Raw genomic sequence first — 13,043 nt, forward strand, 5'->3', positions numbered from 1 at the left:
TCCACGTCCCTGGGAGGAGACGTGCCACTAAGCTGCGACTTCTGGCTCAGTGCCTGCTGTGTGCTAAGACCTTTCACACCTAATGTCGTTTTCCATCTCCCCAGCAGTTCCTAAAGCTTAATTATTGTCCCAGTTTCACCCAATCAGGGAACTGAAGAACAGAATGGTTCTGTAATTTGGTCAAGGTCACACAGCTGGCGAGGGTGGGGGTGGGGTAGGAGGCCGGGAATCGAACCTTTTAACCAGTCGAAGCCCGCGGGCCTCGGGGCTCCTCCCCCGGGGGAGCACCGCGGCGCCTACGCCGTTTACGTCCCGCACCGGGGGCTGCAGGGCCAGGGCGCGGGGCCGCGGAGGTCGGCTCGCCGCGGCGGCCGGGAGCCACTCCCACATTCGGAAGTTACGAAGTTTCCGTGCATCTCGCGTGCCTCCCGGGGCGGCTCGTGCCCGCTCCGCCGCTCTTACGCCGCTAGCGCAGCGGGGCTCAGGTGCGGCAGCGGGCGGGGGCCCGGCGCCCGGCGCGAGGCGGGGACGCAGTTTACGTAAGCGTCGGCTCGCAGGTGCGGGCGGCCGGCCGCCGCGAGGGCCCCCTGCGCGCTCCCAGGTGCGCAGTTGGCGCAGTTGGCGCAGGCGGCGGCGGGCGCTGGCGGGCGCTCTCAGGTGCGGCGGAGCGCGCGTGGAGGGGGCGCGCGGCGCGCGGGGCGGGCTTTCCGTTCCCCAGCAGCCGCGGGGCCCGCCCCCCGGCTCGGCCAATCGGCGCGCTCGGCGGCGTCACGTGCTCGCCGCCGCCGCCGCCGCCGAAGCGGAGACCGGAGCCGCGAGCGCCACCAGGGCAGCAGCCGCCGCAGCCGCCGCCGCTGGGCTGAGGAGCTGGACGCGGGCGGACGAGGTGGCGGCGGCGGCGGAGCGGGAGCGGGCACCGGGCGCCGGCGGGGCGCGGCGGCGAGGGTAGGCTGCGGCGGGCAGCGCCTGCGCGGCGGGCGTCCCGGGCGGGCGGCGGTTGAGGCGGCGGTTGAGGCGGTTGGCGGGGCGGCCGGGCCGCATTGTCTGTGGTGCGTCCTTAGCAGCGGCCGCGGCGCCGGGCGCAGCGCGGGGCGCCGTCCCGGCCCCTGGCTCCGGCGTCGTAGCCGCCGCCGCGGGGCCCCGGCCGCTTCGGGCCAGGGCGGCGGGCGCCGTGCTCCCCCCGGGTGGGGGCGCGGGCGGCCGGGGGGCCCGGCCCCGCGGCACCTGGCGAGGGTGGAGGGCGAGGGGCGCCGCGCGAGGACGCGGGGGGCAGGGGCGGGGGCCGGGGGCGCCGGCGGAGGGGTGCGCAGGTTGAAGGAGAAGGAAGGGTGGGGGATCCGGCCCTGCGCGGGGCGGGGGTGGGGCGGGGGGGAAGGGTGGGGGACTTTGGGGCAGGTGGGGGGCGGCCCGAGAGGGGGTCCGGCCGGGCGTGCGGGGGGCTTTGGGGAGGACGGAGATGGGGGACCCCGGGGAGGAAGGCGAGAGACGGAGGTCCCGGCCGCGCCGCGTCTGAGGGGCGGAATGGGGGGGGGCCCAGGACAATTGTGGAGGGGAGCGTGGCGCCGGGCGTGGAAGCGGACAGCGCGAGGGGGGCCGGGGTCTCCGGCGACGCGCGGGCCCGAGGCTCTGCGGGCCGAGGTGTCGCCTCCTAGGCCCGGAGGCTCCGGGGACCTGAGGGCGTGAGCGCGCGGCCGGCCAGGTGCTGGGAGGCGCGGGCCGGCCTCCCCCTGGGCCGGTGTTCAGGGAGGCAGGAGAGGGAGGGTGGCTGGAGCAGTGCCCGAGTTTGAGGGGCGCGAGACTGAAGTGGGGTCAGTGGGGTGGAGTGGCGGGCCCGGAGGGGAGCTGTCTGGGCAGGAGGTGTGAGGGGTGTTTAGCAGGTGGCCAAAGTGATGCAGCCGGGGTGTTCTTAAAGTGTGGACCCAGGTGGGGACCGGCAAAAGGGGGGCTTTGGGGTTGGGAGGGCCTCGGAGGGTCAGGTGGAATGGAGTGGGTGTGGAGTGCGAAAGGTGTGTTTGTGGGGCGCGGGGGTGGGGGCGGGGGGGGGTCGGTGGAGGATGAGAGAATTGGCCTTGAAGGGACAGGTGAGACCAGACAGATAGAAGGAAATGCTTCTGGGACAGAGGTGTGGAGGGAAGTTGGGGATAAGAAGGGGTTTGGGGGTGTGTGTGAGACTGGAAATCACTAGAGGGAGGCCACAGGGAATAGGCTGGAAGGGAAGGTGTACAGGTCTGGGCTAAGATGTGTGGTGGGAGGAGGCACAGTTTGGGGTTACTAGGTATTACCTGGTAGAGAGGAGGAGTAGGCCGGGAAGGAAGGGAGGCAGGCAGGATATTTGGGGGGTAGAGGATGTAGAAGAATGCATGCCTGGTGCTACAATGGGGTAAGGGAAGGACAGAGTAAGGATGTGTGTGGGAATGTCTGTGACTAGAAAGGGGTGCTCAGATTTATGTCTGGAATGACTGGGTTGGAAAGAGGAAAACAGGTTGCTTGAAAGAGCATGGAAGGAGCAGGGTGCTGAAGTGTAGCAAGAGACTGAACAACTTTGAATCCTGGAAGATTAAAAGGGCCAAAATTTTCACATTCAGTGAAAAGCATGAGGTGCAGAAGTTGGAAAAAGAAAAAACTAAAATGGTGGATTAAATGACAGAGAGAGGGGAAGGGGTGGAAAATCCCGGAATGATGTTAATGGAATAGGGAGCGTGGTAAGCCCTGGGCCACATCTGAAAGTGCTTGCTCCCAGTATGGTGAAGCCTGGCTTCAGTTCTAGAACCCAGTGAATGGGACGAGACAAGGGAGAGTTGAGTACACACTTGTGAGTTTGGAGGAAGTGTGTGGCGGGGTCTCGTCCTAGCATGCTGGCCTGCCAAGTGGGCAGAGAGAAGAGCCATATAGGGTCACGAGGTGTGCACTAAGAGCGAATAGAAATAGGATTGCAGCAGGTGCAGGGCAGATGTCTTTGATGATACTGCAAGGATGCAGGACCCAGCGTCAGTAGCAGTCAAGGACTGTGTATCAGAGAGGGAGAAGGGATACCTTGGTGCAGTGTCTCAGATATCCTGGTGCTTTCTGGGTAATGGGGCAGTTTTCAGGCATTGGGTGATGTAATAGTTGAGTCTTGTCCTGTAGGCAGACAGAGGTAATGTACACCTAGCTCCTGTAAGTGACAGGAATGGAGCTAGTGGAGTCTTTTTTACCCTATCAAGATGCGAGTAACTGAACCTGGGTTGTTGACTTTTTCTCCTGAGTGGTTCAAGTAAAATTTAGGTGGAGGCTTTTGGGTTTTCTGGTATTTTGCCTTGAGTTGGGGAGTAGAATTTTACCTTTATTGAGGAAAGACTTCTGAGGCTGGGTGGACATGCAGCCCTTAACTTGCCAGATACTTAGGACATAACCTTTAGGGGTTTGAGCCACAGACATTTCAGTGCAGGTCTTGGTGGTGTGGCTTGTGTTAGATTCTTTGGGATTTGGAAGGATTAAGGAAACTGTTTTGAGGCTGCCTCAGTAAGCAGGGGTTTTTAGAATCTTGGAAATGACCACTTCTGACAGCTGAAAATTCGGTCTTGTGAGATTTTGCCAAAAAACTTAATGTTACAGAAATAATTTCAGTTACTGCTTTTAGGCTTCATGTAGTATGTAATGTATTACCTAGTATGATTTCAAATAAAAGGTTTATTTTCGCATCTTGGGATGCTTTCTGGGTTGATAAATTCTTTCGTTCATTTAGGAAGTGTTTTAATGCAGCCATTGTAAGTTCACATCATAAGTTTTAGTTTGGGAATCTTGCCTAAGCATAATGAGGGCTGAGCAGAAAATCATATTTTAAGTAATTTGGATCTGTGAATATAAATATTTAAATAATAAACTGGAAGTTATTTTAAAATCCAAATTCGAAGGGTATCATAAAGGTAGCAAAGTTAATGCTCTGGAGCTGTAAGTTTTGGTGTGAAAGGTTTTTAAAGTATAGTATGCTTTTGTAGCTCTTAGCAGTATTTTGCGTTTGGATATATGTATAGATTGTTATAAAGGGTTATATTCTTTATAACTGGCTCCCTCACAGAGTGCTTGAGCAGTGAGACCTAAGTGGAATAGAGTAACCTTTGAAAATTCTCTCCAATATGACCATTGTTTCCTTGTATTTTTTAAGTCTATTGTGTTAGTTCATCTTGTTGGTTTGGGGCAAACAGTACTATGTTGCTCAGAATATTCAATTCTGGCATAGTGTTTTGATTACATGTGTTTATTGTTCCCTGAAGTTCTATGGTTGGTATAGTTTGTTGGCCCTTGAAAATATTATCCTAAATTTATGAACCAAGGAAAGCAGGTTATTTATTTAGACTTTGTCAGCTAAATAATTGGGTCTGGTTTTATTTTCACTGGTAACTTGCTGGACAAGATACTTAATCCCCTTTGTGTTTGTTTCTCCTCTAGAAATCTGACTCTTTATCTACCTCCCATGAGAATTGAGTTCGTTTATATAAAACAAGTTTAAGTCTTTCAGGAAGATTAGAACTGTGTAAGTAGGGGCAATGGGTGTTCTTTCTTTGGTTTCTTTTTTTCTTTTAGGTTGGTCAGACAAATAATAGTATTTCAGAATTTGGCACTAGGTGGGTTAATTTGGGGGGAGATACTGGGATAGAGATGAAATTTCTTTGAATGTTACTGATCTACAAATGGAAGTTTGTTCATTCTTTGCTCCACTGTCTGCCTTGCTGCTTTTTCCCCTGCAGCTGCGTGTTGGTGCTCATTGAAGTTCTTAAGTCAGAGCAGAAGCTTGTGAGAGACATCTGAGTTCTAGCTGTAGCCCCAGATTATTTCTGAGCATGAATTTTCAGAAACCGCACACTTCTTTTACCCAGTAAATCTGATTCATAAATCAGGAATGATAAACAATACATATTCCTATATATATGGCAGAAAATTTATGGTTTGTGACTTGAACAGAAAAAATAGTTGTTGCTTCTTCTAATGTTCTCTTTTCTGACTTATTGACTACTTTTCCCCTTTCAGATTTTAGTTATCAGATAATTACCCATCACTTGCTATTTCCAAGCCCAATGCTTGGAAATGCTACTATGTTATGTTCTTGGTGGTGGTGGGGGGGGATGGTTTTTAAATGTTTTCTAAATGTTTAAATGTTATGTTTGGTTAATTGGAAAAAAGCCTCCAGATGCTGGTCATGATTGACATTGAAAAATGTAAATAGTAAGTTGCTTTATTAGACATTAATTTGCTTGAACTTGGTGATACAAAATCCTGATAAGTCTTCTGAGCTAGCTGTTCTACTCTCAGTAGTTTATTCTCTTTTATAACATGTTTGAACACCATTACCCATCTTATTGCTCTTCTTTTTTCATTTGTTTTACATAGATCCTTTTATTGCAAAATTGGTTGGTTTTCAGAATTTGCTCAGCTGTAGAAAAACTGTTTCTGACAAGTAATTATGTACAGGAGGCTTCATAATCCAGTCTAATTTTAGAAAACTGTTTGTTGAGAAATGGAAGTTAAATTTATGTCAGTTGAAACAGAAAGGAATAAAGTAATGAGGCCAGATTAATGGTTATATAGATATTTGAACCCGAAAGACCTGCAAATCTTTAAGTTTTAGGTCTTGTGTTGAATAGTGATTTGTCACTGTTTTGAGTTATTTCTTGTCCCATGACTACTTTAAGTCCATCCTTTTTGCAGTATGGTGCCTTCTTCACAAAAGCTGTTGCCATATATGTGTAGTGTTAAAGCAGTCCTAAATTTTAATTGATATTCAGATTCTCTTAACTGCCGACATAAATAACACTATGTAGAACACCTGCTTTCTTTCGTTAACTTTAGTGACACTCAAAAAGGTATGGTTGATTATATCAATAATAAAATTACAGCCTTGCATTGTGTGACTTCATGCTTTATTTCCATGTGAAAATTGAGACTTCTACAGCAGGTTGTGTAATAAATTATGAGGCATTTCTGGGTCATGGATAAGATGTAGTTTCTTGCTGCACCTGCAGCATTTCCTGTTCTTTGCAGTTTTCCAGGTGTCAGGGCTTTTCACAGTATCCTATTGGACAGATCAGCATTTTGTTTATGAATTGAGTTTAAGCATTTTAATACTGTCGACATAAAGCAAATAGTAATTGTTCTTCAAGACTCTTATCTGGATTTTTTTCTAACTGTGCTTACCTGTTTTGCCAGTTTAATTCAGCAAACAGGCATTGACATTTAGGCTCAAAATTATGTTTTGTGCCAGACTTAAAAATTTCTTAGGAGGGCTCAGTAGTATTGTTTGAGTAAAGAATAGACCCTTCCCTAGATAAATTGGCCTTTAATGTAAAAATGGGGTCTGTAACTTAGAATACCTATGCTTTGTCAGCCAACTGATTTGTTTCTAAAATTTAAGATAGATGAAGTTCATTCTTATGATGTTTATAATTCTAGGTAAATCTGAAGCTCCTCAAACATTGCATCTAACTATAGACTTGTACAGTTTAGGTGTTGTATATTTTAATCTAATGAGGTATTGGATACTGGGTAGTTCATAAGTAACTCTGGAAAACTGTTTTACTTAACAAAACTAGTGAACTAGAGGGGAAAGGTATTGCAATTTTGATAATGTAGGTTAGTAGCTGGAGAGTAAACACCCACAGCCCTTGGTATGCCTATTTTTGGTTGTTTTTGAAAGAAGCTCTAAATAAGCTTATAATGTCAAGGTCAGCCTGAAGAACACATAGTAAACATACCAGTAATGAAAATTTTAAGAAGATTTTTTTTTTTTTTAAGATTTATTTATTTATGCATACAAGAGCTGGGGTAAAGGCCAGAGGTGTGGGAGGTGAGAGGATTCACCAGAGACAGAGTGGGGAACAGAACAGGCAGATTGACTGAAAACACGGCTGAGGGGAGCAGCGGGCGAGACAAGAGAGGTCTGCTGCGCCATGTGGGTAGCTCCCTGGCCAGCCAGGGACTGAGCTCATGCTGCAGAGGCTGCGGACAGCTTCACAGTGCTGTGCTTAAGCCCTTGTGCCACCAGGGAGGCCTGAAGACGATATCTTAAAAATACAATATTGGGCCTCCCCAGTGGTGCAGCAGTTGAGCACTGGGTTGCGAAGCTGCCCGCAGCCTCTGCAGCGCCGGTTCGATCCCCGGCCTCCAGCGAGGGTCCCACATGGCGCGCAGACCTCTCCTGCCGCACCCACTGCTCCCCTCAGCAGTGTACTTCGGTCCTTCTGCCTTTTCTGCTCCCCACTCTGGCTCTGGTGAATTCTCACCCTCCCGCACTTCTGACTGTACCCAGTGCTTGTATAAATAAATAAATCTTAAAAAAAAAAACAAAAAAAAAAACTATTTACTGATGTTTTCTGATATGCCAGATTTGTAAATACTTTGAAATTACACAAAATTGGCTTTTGAACTTGCTAAGTATTTTTGTTTAGTAGTGCCCTGTGTTTTTAGAGCTCAGTGTTCACATATCTGGACTTTGGTCCTTATGATAGCTATGTAATAATGTGAGTTAACAGCAAAATAATACATTTGGAGAAATAGCGGCACAAAGAGTTGACTCTTAAGCACAGAGAGAAAACTTTCAGAATTTGTATATAAAATTCCTATTGGTCCTTGAATTTGGCAAGGAAGGTTGAATGCTGTGCAAATTTGAAATCTGTCTCTTGGTCAATCCCTTAACTACAAGACTTTTCAAGGATTCCTTGGGCTAATGCTTATATTTCCTAGGAAACCGAGGGTCCTTGGATTATGGAGTGGTAAAATGACCACCACTCTGGTGAACTCTCCTCGTAGGTATGCCCTGTGTGCAGTTACTGTATTGGGCTGTAGAAGATTTTTGTACTTTAGAAGACTGGGCTTGGAGGTATGATTGTTGTCTTTACTAACTGTAGAGCTCTCTTACATATAAAATTGGAGTCAAACCCCTGATTTATAGAGCTATTGTGAGGACTAAAATAGATTAGGAAGTACTTTGTAAACTTTTGAAGTATGTAACTCCTTTTGAGGACAGAAAAGGCAGATTTATTGAAATACACTGCTAAGAGAAGCAGCAGGCGAGATAGGAGAGGGCTGCTGTTCTGCATAACTTTTTTTTAAAAGGGTGGATTAAACAGAAATTAAGGGCAGGCTTTGAAGCAATGAAAACTTAGACTAGGAAGGATCTGGATTTTTATTTTTTAATCAAGGTATTTTCAAGCATATATCCCAGAAAACAGTACAGTGAACTTCATATATCCATCAACTAATTTCAGCAGTTGCCAGCATTTTACTGTTCTTGTTTCTGATTTGTTCCTCACAGTTGCTTTTTTTTAAGGGTTAATTTTTTATTTATGCGTACAAGAACTGGGGGGTAGGCCAGAGATGCGAGGGGTGTGTGTGAGAGGATTCACCAGAGACAGAGTGGTGAGCAGAACAGGCAGATCTACTGAAATACGTTGCTGAGAGGAGCAGCAGGCGAGACAGGAGAAGTCTGCACCATGTGGGTTTGTTCCCTGGCTGGGGGCGTCGAACTCATGCTGCAGTGGCTGGCAATAGCTTGATAGCACTGAGACTTGAATTGAACCCTTGTGCCACCAGCGTGGCCCCACAATTACTTTTTGTAGTCGTATTTGTTGGGGTATTTACAGTAAATTTTATTTTTTTATTTTTAATTTTTTTAAATGAATTTTTTTTAAAGATTTATTTATTTATACAAGCACTGGTTACAGTCAGAAGCACGGGAGGGTAAGAGAATTCACCAGAGCCAGAGGGGAGAGCAGAGCAGGCAGAAGGACCGAAGTACACTGCTGAGGGGAGCAGCGGGTGGCAGGAGAGGTCTGCGCACCATGTGGGATCCTCGCCGGTGGCTGGGGATCGAACCGGCGCTGCAGAGGCTGCAGGCAGCTTCGCAGCCCAGCGCTCAACCACTGCGCCACCAGGGGAGGCCCTTTACAGCAAATTTTAGACACCTATAAATACTTCAGTGTGCATTTCTAACATATAAGAGCTTAAAAAATCATGAAAACTACTTTAACTCCTTAAATTAACAATAATTCATTATCTAATATTCAGAAGGAGCTGGGTTTGAAATGTACCTCTACCACTTAACAGTTTTATACACTTATCAAATTGCAGGTTTCCCTGAGCTTCTGGTTCCGTATCTGTAACATAAAGATAATGCCTCATTAAGTTATTTTGAGCTTAAATGAAATAACATCTAAAATGTCTACCAAGAAGGTTCTGTCTAAATGGCCCAACTTCTTTTCTCAGCTTCTTATGGTATGTGAATTAGAATTATGGATTGTCCTTCTTCCTTCTTGAGTAGCACAAAGAGTAACTGTGCTCTAAAATTAATGAAATTAATTTCATTAGTGAAATTTCTCTTGATTGGACTATTTGACTCTCCCAGTGAAATTTGGTAAATAGAAATCATATACTTCTCTCCGTCTCCTCCCCCAACCCCAACTCCCTACTTCCTCTCCCCTATTTTCCTGTAAGAACATTATTTACCTGTCTACTGGTTCATTCCAGTCAACATGTACATGCTGTTATTTAATCTATTTTGTTTTTATTTTTTTTTTAAACTTGAAATCTTTTTTTTAAAGATTTTATTTACTTATTTATACAATCGCTGGGTACAGTCAGAATGCAGGAGGGTGAGAGAATTCACCAGAGTCAGAGCAGGGAGCAGAACAGGCAGGCTGACGAAGTACACTGCTGAGGGGAGCAGTGGGCGTGGCAGGAGAGGTCTGTGTGCCACGTGGGACCCTTGCCAGTGGCCGGGGATCTAACCGGTGATCTAACCGGTGCTGCAGAGGCCGCAGGCAGCTTCGCAGCCCAGTGCTCAACCGCTGCGCCACTGGGGAGGCCCTGATTTATTTTGTTTTTAAACCACCCTTTGGGGCTTGTACCTACTGTCTCTTGTACCTACTATCCAATTTGATTTCTTGAAAGAGTTGTTTCTGCTTACCTCCTGTTCTCTCCTGAACCTACTCGGAGGCATATCAGCCCTATCATGCTATTGAAATTGCTCTGGTACAGACCACCAAGTTTAATCCTTACTTGACCAATGAGCAACATTTGGTGTGGTGGCCGCCTCCCTCCTTGAAACACTGCTCTGATTTCTAGGACACTACACTCTGCTGGTTTTCCTCCTGCCTCCTCAACTCTTCATTTTCCTTCGTTAGTTGGTCCTCGTTACTTGTACCTCTTAATATCCCACAGGATCTCTGCTTTTTATTTTCATTCCCTTGGTGATCTCATCCAATCTCATGGCTTTTAATACCATGTATGTTTTGATGACTCCCCATATTTATCTCCCAAACTCTAGACTTTTGCATATCCTTCTGCCTGCTTGACAACTCCGCTTACATATTTTATGAGTAATTTTACACAGAATTTGACCCAATCCAGACTTCTGATCTTTACCTTGCCTCCTCTTTCCTCTGCCACTCTTGTAGCCTTCCACATCTGTATGAGTACCAACTTCCTCCATCTTTCTGTTAGGCTAGAATTTGGAGACATCTTTGACTTTTTTCCTCAAACACGCCACATCTAATCCATCAGATGATTTTGCCAGTTCTGTCTTCAGAATATATCCAGGCTCTGATCACTTTCCATCACCTCTACTGCTTTAAATCTACAATAATGCTTCTGAATTGTAGTTTTTTTGTGTTCTTCTCTCCACCCCCCCCCCCTTTGTCCACTTATGGTCTGTTCTTAATTCTCTAGCAAAAATAATCCTTTTAAAAAAGTAAGTCACATTTTGTCTCCTGGTCAGAACCCTCCAGAGATTTCTCATTGGCTCAGAATAAAAGGCCATGTTCTATTAAGTAATTGGATCCCTTCTTTCTTCTCTGACCTCATTTTTTCTTTTCTTTTTGCCTGCTCTATTCCATCTTGCTGTTCCTTTAACTTGCCAGATATATTCTTGTGTCAGGTCCTTTGCACTTGCTGTTTGCCCTTCCTAGAATTCTGTTTTTCACAGATAAATTCTTGGATCCATCTTTTTCGGGTCTTTGTTCTTCTCAGTTAGGTCTACTCTATTAAAATGGCAGCCTCTCCATTCTGACCCTACCAGCTTTCCTTTCCATCCTCTTTCTCCATACCACTGAGATAATTTAACCTGTATATTGCTTATTTATCTTGTTTATTGCCTTTCCCCCTCCTAGAATGAAGATAAGGACTTACGTTAGGTTTGTTTTCTATAGATTCTAACACCTAGATTGGTGTCTGGTACTGAGTAGGTGCTTGAGGTTTTGGCGAATGTTCATTTATTAGTTGTTTTAGTTGGAATTTTGGGTTTTCCTTTGGAATAGCATGCACCTTAAAGTCTTTGTGATGTATTTGTTTGTATTCTTCCTGAGTATTCTTTCTTAAGATAGTTTCAGTGGGTTTTATGAATTTTATCTATCATTTTGAATCCTTTTTATGTACCTGTGATAGTTGCAGTGAGGGATATGAAGATAAAATATACATAGACCCTGACTTTAAAAAACTCAGCAATCTGGGGGCCTTCCTGGTGGCGCAAGGGGTTAAGCACCACACTATGAGGCAATCCGCAGCCTCTGCAGATGAGTTTGATCCCCAGCCGGCCAGGGAGCAACCCACATGGCACAGCAAACCTCTCCGGTGTCACCCTTTGCTCCCCTAGCGTTGTTTTCAATCTGCCTGTTCTGTTCTCCACTCTGTCTCTGGTGAATCCTCTCACCTCCCACATCTCTGGCCTGTACCCCAGCTCTTGTATGCATAAATAAGTAATCTTTAAAAAAAAATAAAAACTTGACAGTCTGTTAGGTGAGGTGATGGTATGCTATATGTTTAAAGCAGAAGAAAGGTACGTCCTTCAGAGAGAAAAATGGTCCAGGGATTTAGAAGAGCAAGAAATTATTTCTAGCTCAGTGAAAAAGAGGAGAGACTTCAGAGATGATGTGGTATGTGCTATTTGTGCTGAGCCACAGAAAACAAGTAGGGTTGTGAGAAAATGGGGAAGCAAATTCCACATGGAGGGAATTGTACTAGCAAAATAAGAATGCTCAGGATTTCTATAGGAAAGAACAAGTGACTCACTTAACGATAAGGGAATATGAAAGGAATTAGTAGAGCCTAAGTGTGAGGAGGAATGTTGGAAAAATCAGGAGTAAGATTTTATCCTGTCAACAGTGAAACTTCAGTGAAAGATTTTAGAGCAAGAGTGGAGGAGTGACTTTATCGGGACAGTCTTTAGAAATTTGATAACTTTCTGTGAAAAAGAGGCTTAAATTCATATACCGATTAAGATTCTATTGTATAGTTTGAGGGAAAATGTGATAAAGGTAGAGGAAGTGGGTATGTAGCCAAAGAAACTTGTAACTGGATGTGAGGGCTTAGCAACAAGTCTACAAGGTTTCAAGTCTCGTTGAACCTGCCAGCTGGGGTCTCTTGGGTAGGGAACCCAAGAGAAATGGGATTAGGAGACAAGGTTAGTTTAGTTTGGGTGTTGAGTTTGAAAGTGTGGTGATGATACCAGGTGATGATTGTTCTAATAAAAAGAGTGTCAGGAATTTTTGTTTAAAAAATTCAGCATTGGCCTCCCCGGTGGCACAGTGGTTGAGCGCAGCACTGTGGAGCTGTCCACAGCCTCTGCAGCGTGGGTTCGATTCCCGGCCAGCCAGGGAGATGCCCACATGGCATGGCAGCAGACCTCTCCTCCCGCTACTCCCCTCAGCAGTGTTTTTTATCAGTCTGCCTGTTCTCCTCCCCGCTCTGTCTCTGGTGAATCCTCTCACTTTCCTGCACCTCTGGTCTGTACCCCAGTTCTTGTATAAAAATAAATAAACCTTTAAAAAAAAAACCACACAAGATAAAAATGTTCAGCATTGCTTTATGTCTTTGTTTTGAGACATGACTGCCAGAAAGAGAAGACTTAATTGCTGCATCTACTGCTGAGGTTTGGATCTAGAGAATTGATTTGGAAAACTTCTGATAAGGCATCCAAATTTTTCTTTTGATTTGTAAGTCACTCCACTTGTTTTACTAAATTTATTAGGTAAATTGCTGTAGGTTATAAAACATTTCATGTATTCTCAGCAGTTTGA

The 13,043-nt window shown here is 46.0% G+C and overlaps 1 protein-coding gene across 6 annotated transcripts in view; it reads left to right on the plus strand.

The window, feature by feature from the left end:
- Positions 1-796: 796 nt before the first annotated feature.
- Positions 797-13,043, plus strand: part of STRBP (spermatid perinuclear RNA binding protein) — a 133,096-nt gene continuing 120,849 nt past the window's right edge. For 2 of the 6 annotated variants that reach the window (XM_037494404.2, XM_037494400.2), the window contains exons 1-2: positions 923-945; positions 4,429-4,513. The gene's annotated coding sequence lies outside the window, so the exon portion shown is untranslated. Of the gene's footprint in view, positions 946-4,428; positions 4,514-13,043 lie in introns of all 6 variants that reach the window. The other 4 variants (XM_037494402.2, XM_054689770.1, XM_054689769.1 and 1 more) reach the window with 3 other exon arrangements.

This window comes from Talpa occidentalis, unplaced genomic scaffold (genome assembly GCF_014898055.3).
Source record: "Talpa occidentalis isolate TD23 unplaced genomic scaffold, MPIMG_talOcc4v2.1 talOcc4.7, whole genome shotgun sequence".
NCBI lineage: Eukaryota > Metazoa > Chordata > Mammalia > Eulipotyphla > Talpidae > Talpa > Talpa occidentalis.